At 38.0% G+C, this 15,654-nt stretch overlaps 1 protein-coding gene across 1 annotated transcript in view; it reads right to left on the reverse strand.

Annotated features, from left to right (window-relative positions):
• LRMDA (leucine rich melanocyte differentiation associated) overlaps positions 1-15,654 on the reverse strand; it is a 679,994-nt gene that overhangs the window by 125,155 nt on the left and 539,185 nt on the right. The window lies entirely within an intron of this gene.

Here is a 15,654-nt window from a genome sequence, read left to right on the forward strand (position 1 = left end):
ACTGCCAAAGATAGACAGAATTTCTTGGAATTTCTCACCATAACATGTTATCCGGTCTTCTAAGAAATCACTTGCCTTGTTCCCCTCAGTTCACTCTTCAGCCTCCCAGCAACTTTCTAGAAAGCTTCTCAGACATGGTGTTCCGGTAGCAGTTGTACCACTAACATATACAATATTGATAATATTAACATTTCCCCTCATATTTGATACCTTAAAGGAAGATCGGATGTGTGTACTCTCTAATGATTTTATGTTTTATCTCTCTAATAAAAAGGTTACACAGCACAGGCAAAGAACTGATCTCCATGAAAGCACGTCTACTTTATCCACATCAAATGTGTTCACCTGTACTCAATCCACTGAACATATCCCACGTTGAATTTGTACTATTCTAGCTTCTTAGCCAAAACAATGCGTGCCAATTTTGTTTAATTATATTACAAAAACAGATGACAGTCATTGTTGTTATCAATACTGAAGCCCACAGCTTGTCCTGACCAAAGATGGACTAAAGGAACAAGACGTCCTTCTTCCACTCCTGTTCCCATCTCTCCCTCTACCCACCAACAGCTGAAACTACCACCTGCCAATAAGACAACACTCGCAGAAAAAGCACACCTGTTGAAAGAATATAACAAATGCATTGTGAATTATAATATTACCACAGAAGTTGGAGGCAATCTCATTTTATAACAGCAGAAACATCAGAGGAACCCTGAAAATTATGGATTATAGAATCATTGAATCATTTAGGTTGGAAAAGACCCATCAAGTCCAACCATTAACCCAGCACTGCCAAGCCCACCACTAAACCATGTCCCCAAGTGCCACATCTACATGTTTTTTAAACACCCCCAGGGATGGTGACCCCACCACCTCCCCGGGCAGCCCGTTCCAGTGCCTGACCACCCTTTCGGTGAAGACATGTCCCCTCACACCCAATCTAACCCTCCCCTGGTGCCACCTGAGGCCGTTCCCTCCTGTCCTGTCCCTTGTTCCCTGGGAGCAGAGCCCGACCCCCCCCCTGCCTACAGCCCCTGTCAGGCAGCTGCAGGGAGCGATAAGGGCCCCCCCGAGCCCCCTCCTCTCCAGGCTGAGCCCCCCCAGCCCCTGCCCGGCTCTGGACACGCTCCAGCCCCTCTGCGTCCCTCTGGCCGTGCGGGGCCACAGCTGGACACAGCGTTCCAGGGGCGGCCTCGCCGGTGCCGAGTGCAGGGGATATCAGCATGGATGACTGAACTGGGAGGGTAAAGGGAGTGAAAAGATTATTTCCCTTTTCCCTACAAAACCCCTACAAAATTGAGTAGAAACAATACTGATACCACAGGCAGATAACTCAGAATTACTTCAGAACAAGTAAAAGTACTACAGATCTCAAATTAAACTGGAAGGGAAAATAAGCCTGGATTATACAGTGGGTAATTTCAGGAGCTGCTTGCATTTGTGTTTGGAATACAATCAACTGCGCAAAACAACGGCACAAAGTGAAAGCGATCCAAAATTATTCCACTGTACTTAGATAAATGGAGTTGCCTTTTTCCTAAACTGCTGTTTCTGTGTGATCAGCAGAGTACTGAGTTTAAAATTCAGCTACCCAACCAAATATAAAAACTTGTCACTGTCTGCAGTTCTGCATTGACAGAATTCAGCATTTCTTAAGGCCCAGCAGCGTTCCTGATAGTCCTTCCCACTACTGGAACATGACTCATGTATTCCTCAGATTTCCTACATCGCCTTAGCTTTGCAAGAAGCAATTCCATTTGCATCAGTGTTCACATTTTTTTCCTGCTTGCACTGGGTCAGAATTTAAAGGGGATTTGCACACTGGTCTGAAGCAGGACTGGCAGCATCACAGAGGGAGAGGTGATACTCTAGATATTCTGTTTCGCATTAAGTGTATCTATGAACTTCTCACAGCAGACTAACACAATCCTGATGCTAAAGGTTTTTCAGTTCTTTACTGCCCACAAGACCAGTATATCATATCCTGACCACTTTCTTCCATTCTGACAAGCGCCTCAAGACCATAGTCCAAATATAAGTCTTACATGGCAACAGAAAGTATACCATTGCTATGGCATCTGTTGGCAGGAATAGTTTGGGGGAGGAGGAAAAAGAAATTTTTCAACTTGTCTCTCTATGCATTTACATTTATTTATGCTCAAAAATGCTCATTGGAATGGTTTTGATTTTTTTTTTTTTACTTTTTATTCTTAATCTATTAATACAGAAGTGGAAGATGGGGCTAGAAAAATCTAACATTTAGGTCTACTTTCTAGAACACTGAGTTAATTGTTCAATAACCACAAATTCTCAGGCAACATAATGAAGCAAAATGAACAGAGCCAGCTTTCATATCTCTGATTCCTCTGCTCCAGTTTTCTGGCTTCATGCGTGGAATAACAGAAATAAATATCACGGCAAATATCTTCAGTCATTCAGATTCAAATGAAAGATTTATTTCCAGTTACACTTATTCTGAAACTAGAAGAAATGCTAAAAAAAGATTGTTCACAAGATGCTGTTGTTTCAGCACTGGACTTCAGTCTCAGCACCTACCTCCTGGGCTTAACTCTTTTTTCTTAATATTATATCTATAGGCTGCATAAAGTTAAAAGATGACAACATATTTTAACTATTCATGCCAGAACTCATTTTCTGTTACTCATAAATTTAGACAAATTTATTAGAAACAGATCGATGCACTAAATGCTTTAAACTTTGCAAAACAATTGTTCCAACAGCATTATTTGAAAAACTGACACCGCCCAGCTCCTCAAAGTGAAACTACTGCATCTGGAGTTCTCTCATTGTTTTCTCTCATTGAAACACCTTTGTGCTAAAGGACACTTCTTTTTTTCTTTTTTTTTTCTTTTGCCATTGAATCTGGCACTTTAAATACAACATGATTTTGTTACTCAGAACTGCTTTATTACTGCAATAAAACTGCACTTTCCACTGCAAAATATATTATTAAATTGTGCCTTCAATAACCGTCTCACCTAATAGTGAATGTTAAATCAGAACACTGAAGTCAAAGCTCCTGTTGATTCCACAGGCAGAAGATGGCATGTTAATAGGGCAGGGCAATACAACACAGCAGCCAAAAAGAAATGTCCCCAGTAGCTTACCTAGTTATACACACCCGATTTCTGGGTTTAATGTGATTTTGCATCTCACAGCACCACAGTCACGAAGGATACCTGAGAATCATTCAGTTATGTAGCAAATAAAATGCCCAATATTTGCTATTTGATGTTGCTCTTCAAGAGGAGCACCCATCAGATGGTCAGGTCACTTTTTCACAGTCCCTTTTATGCATTTTGCCTAGAGAAGATCGGAAGACATATGCCATTCACTTGGAGGTAGACACCTGTGGGCTAGCACGACTTCATTAATTTCCTATTGAAACACCAAAGGAATTAAGTTCATTCCCATTAGCATGATCCTTTAAGTGTTGCATCATTTACCAAGTTATTCCTACATTAACACATAGAGATTTAGGCATTTGTACTTAGCAGAACTGCAAGTACATCAGTATTTGGCAGATCCTATCTTGGTTAAGACATTAACTTGATTAAGACTCCTCCATCCTCTATCTTGTTTTGTTGTCTATTATGTTATTATATATGCCAATTTTTTCTGTATCTTACTTTCCTCAAGCTCCTATTTTTCAAACTCGTCTGTGGATATTAAACTTATCTTCTTTTTCCCTGTAAAGAGTGTCTCTGAAACTGAACTGCTAAGTGTTCTTCTGCACTAGTGAGAGAAGCTAATGCAGAGGCTTTCTCAATCCATTTGATAGTATACAGATATAATCTTCAAAGAAGAGAAACAACCAAGCAAGAAATGGTTGCTGTAAACACAGTACATAACATATGACCAATTTAACCTCAGTTTTCATCTGAGGGGGAAACAAATCCCACCCTGTTACACATTTGAACATATTTCCAGAGTTATATTTTATTGTAACCACAGCCGCCCTCTTTGACATGAACAGCCACAAATACAGGAATATCAGAAACCCACCTGGAAACAGAAAATAATCTTTCCCAGTTCAGCTCTTTAAAATAAAAAGGCAATCATCATACGCCACCATTACTACTGGTACAGAACCTCTTTCATCAGGCTCAGATGCATGGAGAAAAAGGATCATTAAGCTAAAGTAAGCAGGAGACTTTACAGTGAAACAAATACTCATCTCGCTGAATGTACTTGACTTTTCCTTTCTACTTTTAATACTTGTGCATCACTTTATGCACTCCCTTTCTCTCCATTTCAACTATAGAGAAAATTTCAAGAAAATTTCTAAAACTTTTACAGTTTATCAGTAAGTGAATCTTAAAGGAAAACTTTACCACCTTCACAGAACAAGGAGCACTGGGTATGTTTCTGAATGTTGAATACTCATCGAAGAGGAATTAAGACAGTAAGGACCATCTATCACCAGTTAATACAGCTCCAAAATACATTTCCCCAAATAACTAAAATCATTAGAAGACTGATGAAAAAGAGGTATTTTTTCATGCACAGCAGCTGCTTTCTGAAATAACCACACTTAAAAGAAAAATTAACCAAGTTAATAAAAACAGGAAAAAACACAGATTCCAGATGTTTGATGAAACACATTGAAAAAATAATAATAAAAAAAGGCAATAAACTTTGCATGATAATGGGCACAAGTAAAACATACAGAAATCGCTTTTTAAGGCTGGAGACCTCTGCGTAGCTTTATTTTATTCAGGTCAGCATTTACTTGTATTCTTACATGATATTCTGAGATGAGGCGAGCACAAGCATTGTCCTGAGGTGGGCCTGATGCAGCAGCCGTAGGAGCTGCTGCCATTTTACACTGGGCACCTCCCAGCGCTTTAGCTTTGCAGAGACAATTTGAGTCCAAGAGATTATTCTTTGCCACGCCTTAGAGCTTTTAACTAATATTCTGTGCTTTTCAACGGATTTTATGCTTTTTAAATTAATTTAGGATTTGAAAAGCTTGTTGTTATACCAAGCAAGGCTGCTAATAGCGTTGGACTGGCAACTTTGAGAAAATGATATTATTGTGATGTTCTGCTCAGCGGGAATGGTGTTGAGTGAATTTTTAATGATTTACTAGTTCTACTTGACTGAGCCTGCACCCTGTAAATGGATCATATGATCACTGATCACAAGTTAAACTGCTTTTGTTTCTCGCATGGCATGAACCGAGGGTCTGTTGTACAGTACCAGAGGTTCGTGTGCAGCTCTGTGTACAACAAGGGAAGGTTACATGCAACAGGCAGTTAATGGCTCATACCAGCAAGCCCTCAACTGAATGGAGCTCATGAGGTTGAATTTTAAAAAGGTAGCTGACCTTGCAGCTGGGAGCTTTAACTGTGTTTTTACCCATTTATACCTGGATAAGTAAACAGCTCCTGAATGCTGAGAGGGCCTGAAAGCACTATTTTACCCAAAGGCTAATCTCCATTCTCTGTGGATGAACGGACTCAAAACCAAAACAAAAATATTCTCTGCTTCAGGTAACACAAAGGTAAAACTGCAATAAACAATCCCATTAATTTTAAACTTAACATTGCCTTACCCTCCATTTCTAATGAGTGCTCCAGCCATTAAATACCAATTTCTTCTAAAAATCGTAGAAACATCACAGTCACAGCAAAAGGGATAAATGCAATATAATCCAAAACAGCTCAGAAAGGCTCATCTCACGTAGATGAAATTAAAAAAAGTGGTAGGTAAACTGCTAGTTACATAGCTTGAACCTAAAAAAAATGTTCACTGTTCATGTGCAAAAAACCACAAGTGATACCCAAATGTAAGCGACATCATAAGGCAGTGATCCTTAGCCCTATGCATTTATCTTGGTGTTTAATATTTTTCTCAGTACTGCTGTTGAAACCAACGAAGAATTAATGGATTTCTCTGTCAACTGTGGCTATTTCATAGCATAAAGAACTGACACTAGTTCTGTGAGGAAGGTCAAAAGGTTTTAAGGTCAAAACCAACTTCTAGGCTAAAGACTTCTTACTCATTTTACAGATCATTCCGCATTAATATTAGCATACTTTGCTAGGTAAAAGGGTTTTTTAGGATCCCTAGTTAATTTCATTATTTTTCCGTACAACCTGTATTTCTTCTATTTTATAGACAACAGAAGAATAATGCCAACACTTTCATAGCTTCCAGAGCTGCCCAGTATTCTTCTACATGTACAGATAAATATACTTTCAGAGGAGGAGATGGAAGGCCAAGGGGGATGTTTCCTTCAGCCACTCTGCAGCATGCGTTATCTCAGTTGAGCGACATGGTAGCAAAAATGCACCTCAATTCAAAGTTTATTTTCTAGCTGACAGTCCACGACCTGACATTTGAATGGCTTGCTAATATCTATATGTCTCAAAGTCAAACCTACTCTTCACTCCAAGTACAGGCACTAAACGCTAGAATTTTAAGTTCTGTTTTTATTCCCCAGTCCATGAATTCAACCTAGCAGCAACAAGATGCCGCCATCTCCCATTGTAAACCAGTCAGTACCCCATGCTTACTTCTTAATCCAGAGTACTGACTTTCCTTTTGTTGTTTTTAAAATCTAGCACTCCATTTAAATGAAAGAGCACAAACCTGTACTTCACGTGTTTAAATTTTGATCATGTAGCAGAAGAGAGCAGTCCTTTCCTCTTTTTGATCTTGCGTGTCTGATTGGAATGCAACCTACAAAGGGAAGAACCTAGTCTTGGAAAATTTTTTACCTGCACCTAAAAAAATCAGGCACCTGCAACCTGTAATGCAAAAAATATTATTTCTGATAATGCATGAATAAAAGACAAGTGAGGAGATCCTTGCATCAGATTATATAAAATCTAAATGGAATATGCCTTCTCTAATGAATTTTAAGTTTTAGTAAAATAGAACTGCTGGTTTAGAAGTTTGTCCTCAATCACCTAAAACTACCACATGACAGATTTTCGACACGTTAAAACGAAGGATTCTTTGCTTTTCAACTTGAAGAGAAAACCAGTATTCAGCTCAAATACCTTCACATGTTAGTCCCACCAAAGTTAGACAGGTTTTAGCTGCCAAGGTGTTAGAAAATACAGAACCTCTAATGCTTTTTCCATCCCCTTGAAAAGAAACATTCTGCTAAAAAAATACTGTAGATCAGGCCTGTTTGGATACTGCTTCTTGCTAACAAGTACCTGTGTGCTTCCTGATCACTGCCAAACAGAAAGCTCAGCCGGCACAGGGGGAAGAAGGAACTGTTTTCCCAAAGCACGCCCAGACAAAGCAGCTTGCTGCCACACCTATTATCCGTGTGCATTAGAAACTGTCTGTCTAGACATCAAGAACCTGACAAGACCATACGCTTAATTGATGTTTTGGATTGGGTTTAATAGGAGTGTGCTGGCAGGCCTCAACTGGGCCTGGAAGACTGTCTGGGTTGTATGACAAATGAGGTCATAGTAAAGCTATGAATGAAAAACCCATAGTCCAAAAGCATCCAAAATAAAAAAAAAAGTTCTGTTTTACTAAGGGATATTTAAATCATCTACACCTCTGCTTAAGGTGTACTCAACTAAAGGTGTGCTAAACTCCTAAAGACACTAGAAACATAGGTCATCATGGCTGCAGTGGTGTTGAATATGAAGTAGAAACAATGATTAGGATAAAAAAGAATGATGGGGAGGATTAGGAAATGCCTTTTTCCAAGACCTAGCTTTAGGGACAAGACAGAAAATAGCACGCAGAAGCTGAGTGTGTACCTGAATCCCAGAGCAAAAGCCTTGATGTGATTCACCTGGGAGCTTCTGGGGAAGAGTGGGAAGAGTGTTCAGAAGGTAAGGACAAGCTGTGATTTGGGAGAAAGGGAAGGCTGTACTAGCATCCCCTGTAAACTTCATTTCCATCATGGTACCTAAATGCTTAGCCTAAAGTCTTGCCTAATACAGATCTTCGTTGTAGCGGTAAGGCAGTCTGATGTTGGGGAATAGGTAAATTAGAGCATAACTGTCAAACTCCAATACCATCAGGGAAGGAGGAAATTCAAATCCAAGAGAAACTCAACAAAAGCAGTGTTGCAGGCAACCCTGGCGCAGCTGCGTGTCAAGATTTCTGTAGGGGAACCTGGGAACGAGGGAGTGTTCCTGCAAAGCTGCAAAGACTCTGCAAGGAGCCATTTCAGTGAGGACCAAGAGCTAGAAAGAGTTTCCCCCACGAGGGTCAGAAAGGCCCGTGTACAAGGCAAAGCCAACAGAAACAATACCAGACAGAAGGCAAAAATCTAAAAACTGATAGCAATATTTCACATCAGAAGAACCTGCTGGAATTTGAGCACAGGCTTAATTGTTTTGCTGAGCTATCCTATTATTTACTTCCTAATTAGTTGTAAATTATTCGGATACACTGTGAATACAAAAGATATGGTGTCAAAAATCCCTAAAATTACCAAATGTGTATTAAAACTTTCAAAATCTGAAATCATATTTAATGATCCAAAATTATTAACTTTTTATTTATTTTGATGTAGTGATATAAATAACTCAATAACCTAAAGTAATACTTGCTAGCTGTAGTATGATGTCATCCACAGTTGTTTGATGCTTAAACCATTAATGGCAAAACAAATGCCCTTATATTTAAGTTATATTTATAATTCTAATGTAGCTAGAAAATAGCATAATATAGAAAAAGTGTCTTGGTTCTAATATAAATTTTTAATAAAGTTTATGCAATTTATGTTGATCCATATGCAAAAATAATTTGTTTACAATTTGAACTGAGACTCTGAAACAAAGCTTAACTCAATAATAAAGAAGTATGGAAAAGCAACATCTGTATAGTTATTTGCACATTAAACAATTAAAAATATTAAGTGTTGCGTGTTGAGTTTGATTTGGAAAAGGATTAAATTATTCTCTTACATGTGTTTGGAAGCTGAGTCTGAAAACAAACATGCAATTTTAAGAGCCTGAGGGCATATAAGCGTATTTGTGGGTTTAAGTTTTCCGTGTTAAATGGAACACAACTGTTTTAGCATCTCTCTCGAAAGGGAATACCTGTTGATTAGCAGGAGCCTTAATATAAGGGAACGTCTGGTTTCTGTCTCTAGTTTGCTACTAAATCATTGGCTCAGTCTTCTTTTTTTCTGTAAATGGAGGAATCTAAAGCTTTCCTGGTTGTGGTGTTTCTGGATTCCTAACCAGCCTTGAAAGTGCTCTGGATGAAATCCATTAAGAAAAGGGCCATGCAAGTTCCGTGCATCACAGACACACAATACATGGGCCTTCTAGACCCACGCGAAGTGTGCTATTTCTCTTGTCATTCCACTAGAGATGAAAATTCACTACCTATTCTCAGTGATCAGAAGCAGTGCTTCCAAAGAAACAGAATTAAAAAAAGAAATGTTATTTTCATTACCTTACAGAAATATTAGAAGCCTAACTTTCTTTGCTGATCGTTATAAATCAGTACACAGGAAGCACAATCTATTTTATTTATAATATGTTGAACCTTAAAATTAAGCGATGTATGTATAAAAATTCTTAAGGCGATAGCAACAGAAGACATCACAAGAGGAATTAAAATTGTCAGCCTTTCTTAACATCCAAGGACTTGTAACTGTCATAAATAGCCACAAATTAACAGATTCCTTGGAAATTTGTCCCGTGCAGCAAGAATAAAGGCAAGCAATCATGCAGCCGCACTATTCCTTCCATTGCACGTAGCAATCTAACACTTAGCAGCAGGTGAGCCAAAATTCAGCATCCCAGTGTCTTGCACTGAAGGTAACAGTTGATGTTAGACAGCCTCACTTGGGTGCTCATCTACCCTTAGATAACTTGTACCTAAAAAGACTTCTGTCGAAACAACTTTTAAAACATACATCAATCACTTCTTTTCTCTCTGACCAACTATGTCACCACAATCAAAGGTCCACTTTGTTGCTATTCCAAACCAGAGACCCCTTCTTCAATAGCAGGGAAGAGAAGGAACAGGGAAATAGTGTTACAGCAGCGAGTATGGACAGGGTTGAGGTATGTGGAATTCAGACAGAAATAAAGCCTATACATTCCACTCATAAGATCAGAAAAAATATCTTCATTTTTGCATAGCAAACTGCTTTGTTTAGATACTTTTCCCTTAAAAGTAACTGTAAGTAGAGGGTCATTCTGTGGAAGAAGTGTTTGAATAGAGAGGATCAAAAGTTTACCATGAAACTTCTCCAGGGAACATGAAGGAAAATACAGTAGAAATCACATAATTGTGACCATTAAATCTCAGCTATACATAAGGCACTGAAATTTATAGAATCTCTCACAGAGCAGACGTTTCAGGACAAAGCTGGATGCCCGCTCCTCAAATATTTCACCTGAACAACAAAATGAGACAAGGAAGGTGCCAACAGTTCTAGAAACTAGCTATTCCTTGTCATCCATTAATTTGCCTAACAGAAGGTCCAGAAGAAAACAGATCTCTTCCCAAAATATATAAGAGCAAAACAATCCATCCATATTTTAAAGGCTCTTTTCTTCTTTGATGCATCTGGCACACAATGTGATTGTATTTCAGAGTATACTCTGGAAAAATAATAGTATGGAATACAACAAAAATGTTTCTTTTTCTTATTTCTCAAAGTATACCTTTATTCCCAATATTTAATAACTCTTCTGTTATTAACACCACAGTTCTCTCCCCGCCATCTTCCAGTTTACCACAGAGGCTATGACCTCAGAGGAATGCCACTACTTGTCATTCTACAGTTTATAGGACTAACTCTGCAATATCAGAATGCCTGAGAAAACTAAGAACTTAAACGGAAAATGATGTATGAAACACTTTTTTAAAAAATTGTTCTTATTAAAAATTTATCAGATGAACGGTATCACTAAGTAGAAAGAATGCAGAGACCCCCAGTAGTACCCCCTAAAAACCACAGTTAAATCCAACCCGGAAGGCACACACTAAAGCAAGAAAACAAAGTTAGCACATGACTATATTTGCATGTGCACTTACCAAGAAAAAAGTCATAGACTTATTCACTTAAGCTGAAAAGTTTCAGTTATTGTGATTTTATCATTCTTATGGTTTGTACGTTTCAATATTGTGGACTGCCATTAGAGCGATACTTTGGGATTTAAGGATGCAATACTAGATATTCTGTTAGGAGCAGGGTCTCACTGAATTTGTATTCTTGCATTGCTCGCATGTAGGTGTGTAGTATACCTGCCAGCTAAGAAGCTCTGCTGGTATTACAGATGATTTGAGAAGAAAACATACACAATGGCGCTAAAAGAGAAAAGGCTATAAAAAGATGCAAAATTCCTCCACAGGTAGAAGCAAACCCACCAGCTCCTTTTGTAATTTCACCAAGTGAAACTAGAAACGGCATGAAACAGAGCGGGGGGCAGAGGGGGAACCCACCTTCTTAAGGGTCTTAATCAAACTCTTACATTTAACAGCATTAGTGCTAAGTATGCAAACGTTCATCCCACTGATCATTATGGTATCAAGAACTAATTTTCCTCCTTTTAAGAGCTTATATGTCACATCACACCCCGTGGGCCTTCCAGAGATGTATTTAAATGTCTAACAGGGGGAAAAGAAAAGCATTCCAGACAGCCAGGTGTTACTGATTCACCCATTAAAACTTCAGTTATAAAATATCCCACACAATGGTAAAACATTTCAGTCATTAGCTGATCATAAATAGATTAAGATGACATTCTAAATTATTATGACTATATGTGTATAAAATGTACATTGCTCATCACATTATCCCAGGTGTCGGTAACTCTGATTATCTGAAGTTAAAGATGAAGTGCGTGTATTATTTGTTCTAAGAACTTAAGGAAAGGAAAGACAAAGCCAGATGTAGCAAACGTAGCATTAATCCTTAAGGCAGAAGAGAACTTTGGATTTATTTGTAATGATGCTCATTCATTTACTATTATATCACTGAAAATGAGGTCTTGTTTCCTTTTATTGTAAGCTTTAAGTCAGCCTTCCTATTTTACATAATGAATGTGAAACAGTAAAGAAATCAGAGTTTTAAACCTTGTATTTCCTAAACTCCTGTTTTCTAAATAAGGAAAATATTTAATGAACATCCAATGCTGCATCTTTTGATGGCAACTTTAATAACAAAAGATACAGACGGACTTTTCAAATTATATTATTCTCTGTCTTTCTAATGGCATGCTGTCTATTTACACAAATTTAGTTGCCTATGTACATGAAGATAATTTCTGTGCTTATTTATTTTTCTTTATCTACACTGTCAAACAAGATTTGAATGTTATCATTAAAATGTATTTCAATTCACTTCCCCCTTTTGGCTTTGGCACGCGATCACATTTCTGAGTTAATAAATTAAGGAGCATCACCAGTTTTCCCATAACTGTCAGTGGGCAAGCTCTTAACTCACAGCCAGTGTGAAGAAATTTGAGTCAACTTAATCTAGGTTAGAAGACAGCTGATCTAAGTCAAATTACATTGCATTTATTATGAGCTAAAAGTTTGTACTGGACCGTCACTGTCATGCTAGAGATGCACAATAATGCTCTATGCTAAAATATATATATATATATAAATGCAATTTCACAATTGGATCAAGCCAGTTAAGATGCACTGCCACCAAGAAAAAAACACAAAGGCTTTCCTGCCGTCCCAGTCATGGCTGAAATACATTTCCATTCTCTCCCATGAACTGGCACTTGCACACAGCATATTGGATGACCTCTCTGACCTACCTGAAGGCTTCCAAAGAAAAATAATACATAAAAAGAAGGTGAATTTTCCATCAGGTCAACAAACTAAACCAACGCACCATACAGTTATCAGCCAAAAACAAGGGCAGAGAAGACAACCCTTCCTTTCTGTGACAGCACAGCCTTAGAGCACCGAACAAGGTAAGCCACTACGCAGGTTTGCTTGTCACCATGTGTATATACACTACTTACACACAGCATGCAAACATATTTCCTAATAGGGCCGTGGTCTCCAGGTGTACAAAAAGCAAGCAGCTTCTCTCTCTGATTCATCCTCTTTCCAGGCATAGCTTTTCCCCAACTTTTTGCTTTTTCTTCTTTTTGTTTAATTTGAGGAGTGAAACATTGCACGTTTTGCCACCGACTCCAACAGAAGCAGATTTCATTCTTCAGTGTTTTCATGTTCAAGTTTCGCTAAATACGAACTACATCAAACACCATCACGAAGATTCATAACTCATGAACTAACCCAACAGTAATAAATCAGTCAAGCGTCAGCATGCTGCAGACATTACTGGTTTATCTTTCAAAAATATATTAGTAAAGAACAAGGTAAGAATTACAGAACCTAATCAGACCACATCCTTTTGAGCATAAATACATCCTGGTTTCTAGCTATACAACACAACATTATTTTTATTTACATCAGAGACAGGCAAGCACCTGAAAGAATGGAATTATTTTCTCTTGTGCTTGAGGATGAGAACTGATCCATTCTAGCATGTCTGGTCAAATGTATTAGCTTGTTCTCAAGGAATGTTAGGACGAGATTGACTTCAAAAGAGAGGAAATCTACACAGCTTTTGCCAAGCACTCGCTTCTGCCATCTGGGCTTCAGGTGTTTCTGGGTTCCCATTTCTTACAAGGCTCTCTTACAGCTTTTTTATGTTTTCTTTGCTGTGATACACTAGGTTGAGGCTGCTATCTGCTTCAGAGAAGAAAACTTTGACTCTGTTTGCAGGCTAAAGCACACATTGTTTTTTTAAAAACCTATTCAAAAAAATAATGTGAATCAAATCTAATACTTAATTCATAATCAGAGAGAAGATAAAAGCAGAGAAGAAAAAAGAAGAAAAAGGGAAAGAGTAATAGAAGAAAAAAGAAACAGAAAAAAGGGAAAAGAGAAGAAAGGAAGAAAAAGAACAAAGAAGAAAGAAGAAAAAAGAAATTAAATAAATAAATAAAAGACGTTTTCAACACATGGAGAGGCTCAAAAATCCAGAAAGAATTTTCCACAAATAATAACATCTTCAGTCTTTCTTACAGCCAGAGAAACTGAGCACAAGAAAGTGACAAGTTTTGTCAAACAGAATAGTGAATCTCAAAATTATATTGGGAACCGTATCATTACAGCCCATTCTGCAAATTGTGCTTATACTAATGCTCACCGATAAGATCTTGAAAAACTTTCTTTTGTCAGGTGTGACATTGCACCTGCTTGCAGCATTTCACCCGCAACATTTTGTCTGACTGACAGTAACACTGTAGGTGTGGCTTTAAAAAAACATACAAATAAATATTTCAGATATTCAAATTAGTGCAATCACCAGAAAAAGGTCCAAACAATTCATCATGTACTCCTGGCCATACTTCTTGGCAGACATATTGATAATAAAAACAGACACAAAAGCAAATATGTCCCCAAACATTCCCCCACCATCAGATTTCTCCAGAAAACATAGCTGTCTGATACCACGATCTGTCAGAACCCTGATCAGGGAAACACTGATGCTTATATCCAAAAAATTAAAATTCCACAAAAAAAGCCACCGAATTCTTGCCAAAATTCAACATCTGCGGGACTAAATGCATGTTAATGTATTTTTTTATTATATCAGGTCCTTTGAAAAGGCTAACTTGAAATGGATTAGCCTAAATTTAAGACAATAAAAAGATTAAACTTTTTTCCAGTAGGTAACAAATATGTGCAGCACTGAGCAGCCTTTTCACGGCATGCTTTCCGTAAGCATAAAATGAAATAGGAGAGTCAGACTCGGTAATAAAGAGATCATCTCAAATGCAGATGTGTTGTACAGCCTGAAGGAACCCAAGGCATCTGCCTAACGTCAGCAGAAGCCAAGCATTCCTCTTTCTTTGACTCCAACTTGCATAGCATCTTTTACATCAGCTCTTCAAACCCTTATGGCAACATTCTGGTACACTGCCTTCCTCCAAGAAAAGTAACCCCAGGGGGAACGTGGCAGGGATGACTAGCAAAAGGGCTGGTGATTCGCTTTGGTTGCAAGAGGCATTTTGCCTCAGGAGCCAAGTCTTGATTATTCTCCAGTGACTGTGCCCCACATGGGGAAATACCAAACATCCTACAAAGTATTTCAAGACATTAGCTCATCCATTAAAAGCAGTATCTTTTTATTATATCTATTATGCAATATTACATATACATAATATATTGTATTATAATATCTATTAAAAGAAATATCTTTTCCCATCTTTTTCCCATTGATTAAAGAGAGATGGTAGAATCTGGTACTTAGTACCTGATAAAAAAACAACAGTGGTGGCCAGTTGCCCATCTTTTTCTGTGAAACTACTTTTTTCTACAGCTCAAATGCACAGTTTATTATAAAACCTATTTTACTGTCTATTCTGTCTTATTTAGAAGAAATTTATCATCACCTGGAGCAAAACGGATTAGTAACCTCAGTCCTGCATATGCAAAACAGGTACTGGTCTAATAGCTATGCCATGAGGTTTTGTTTTCTCAAACGTTTATACTGTGGTTTAAAAAATAGGGTAAGAATCATCATGGGGCTTATCCAAAATCCACAAAAGGCAATATGAGCTTTCTATTTCAAATAATTTTGGATAACACTCCACATGCTTTAAAAACCTTATCACTGCGATGTGAAAAAGTAAGCATTCCATGAAC

This window comes from Falco naumanni, chromosome 9 (assembly GCF_017639655.2).
Source record: "Falco naumanni isolate bFalNau1 chromosome 9, bFalNau1.pat, whole genome shotgun sequence".
Classification (NCBI taxonomy): Eukaryota; Metazoa; Chordata; class Aves; order Falconiformes; family Falconidae; genus Falco; species Falco naumanni.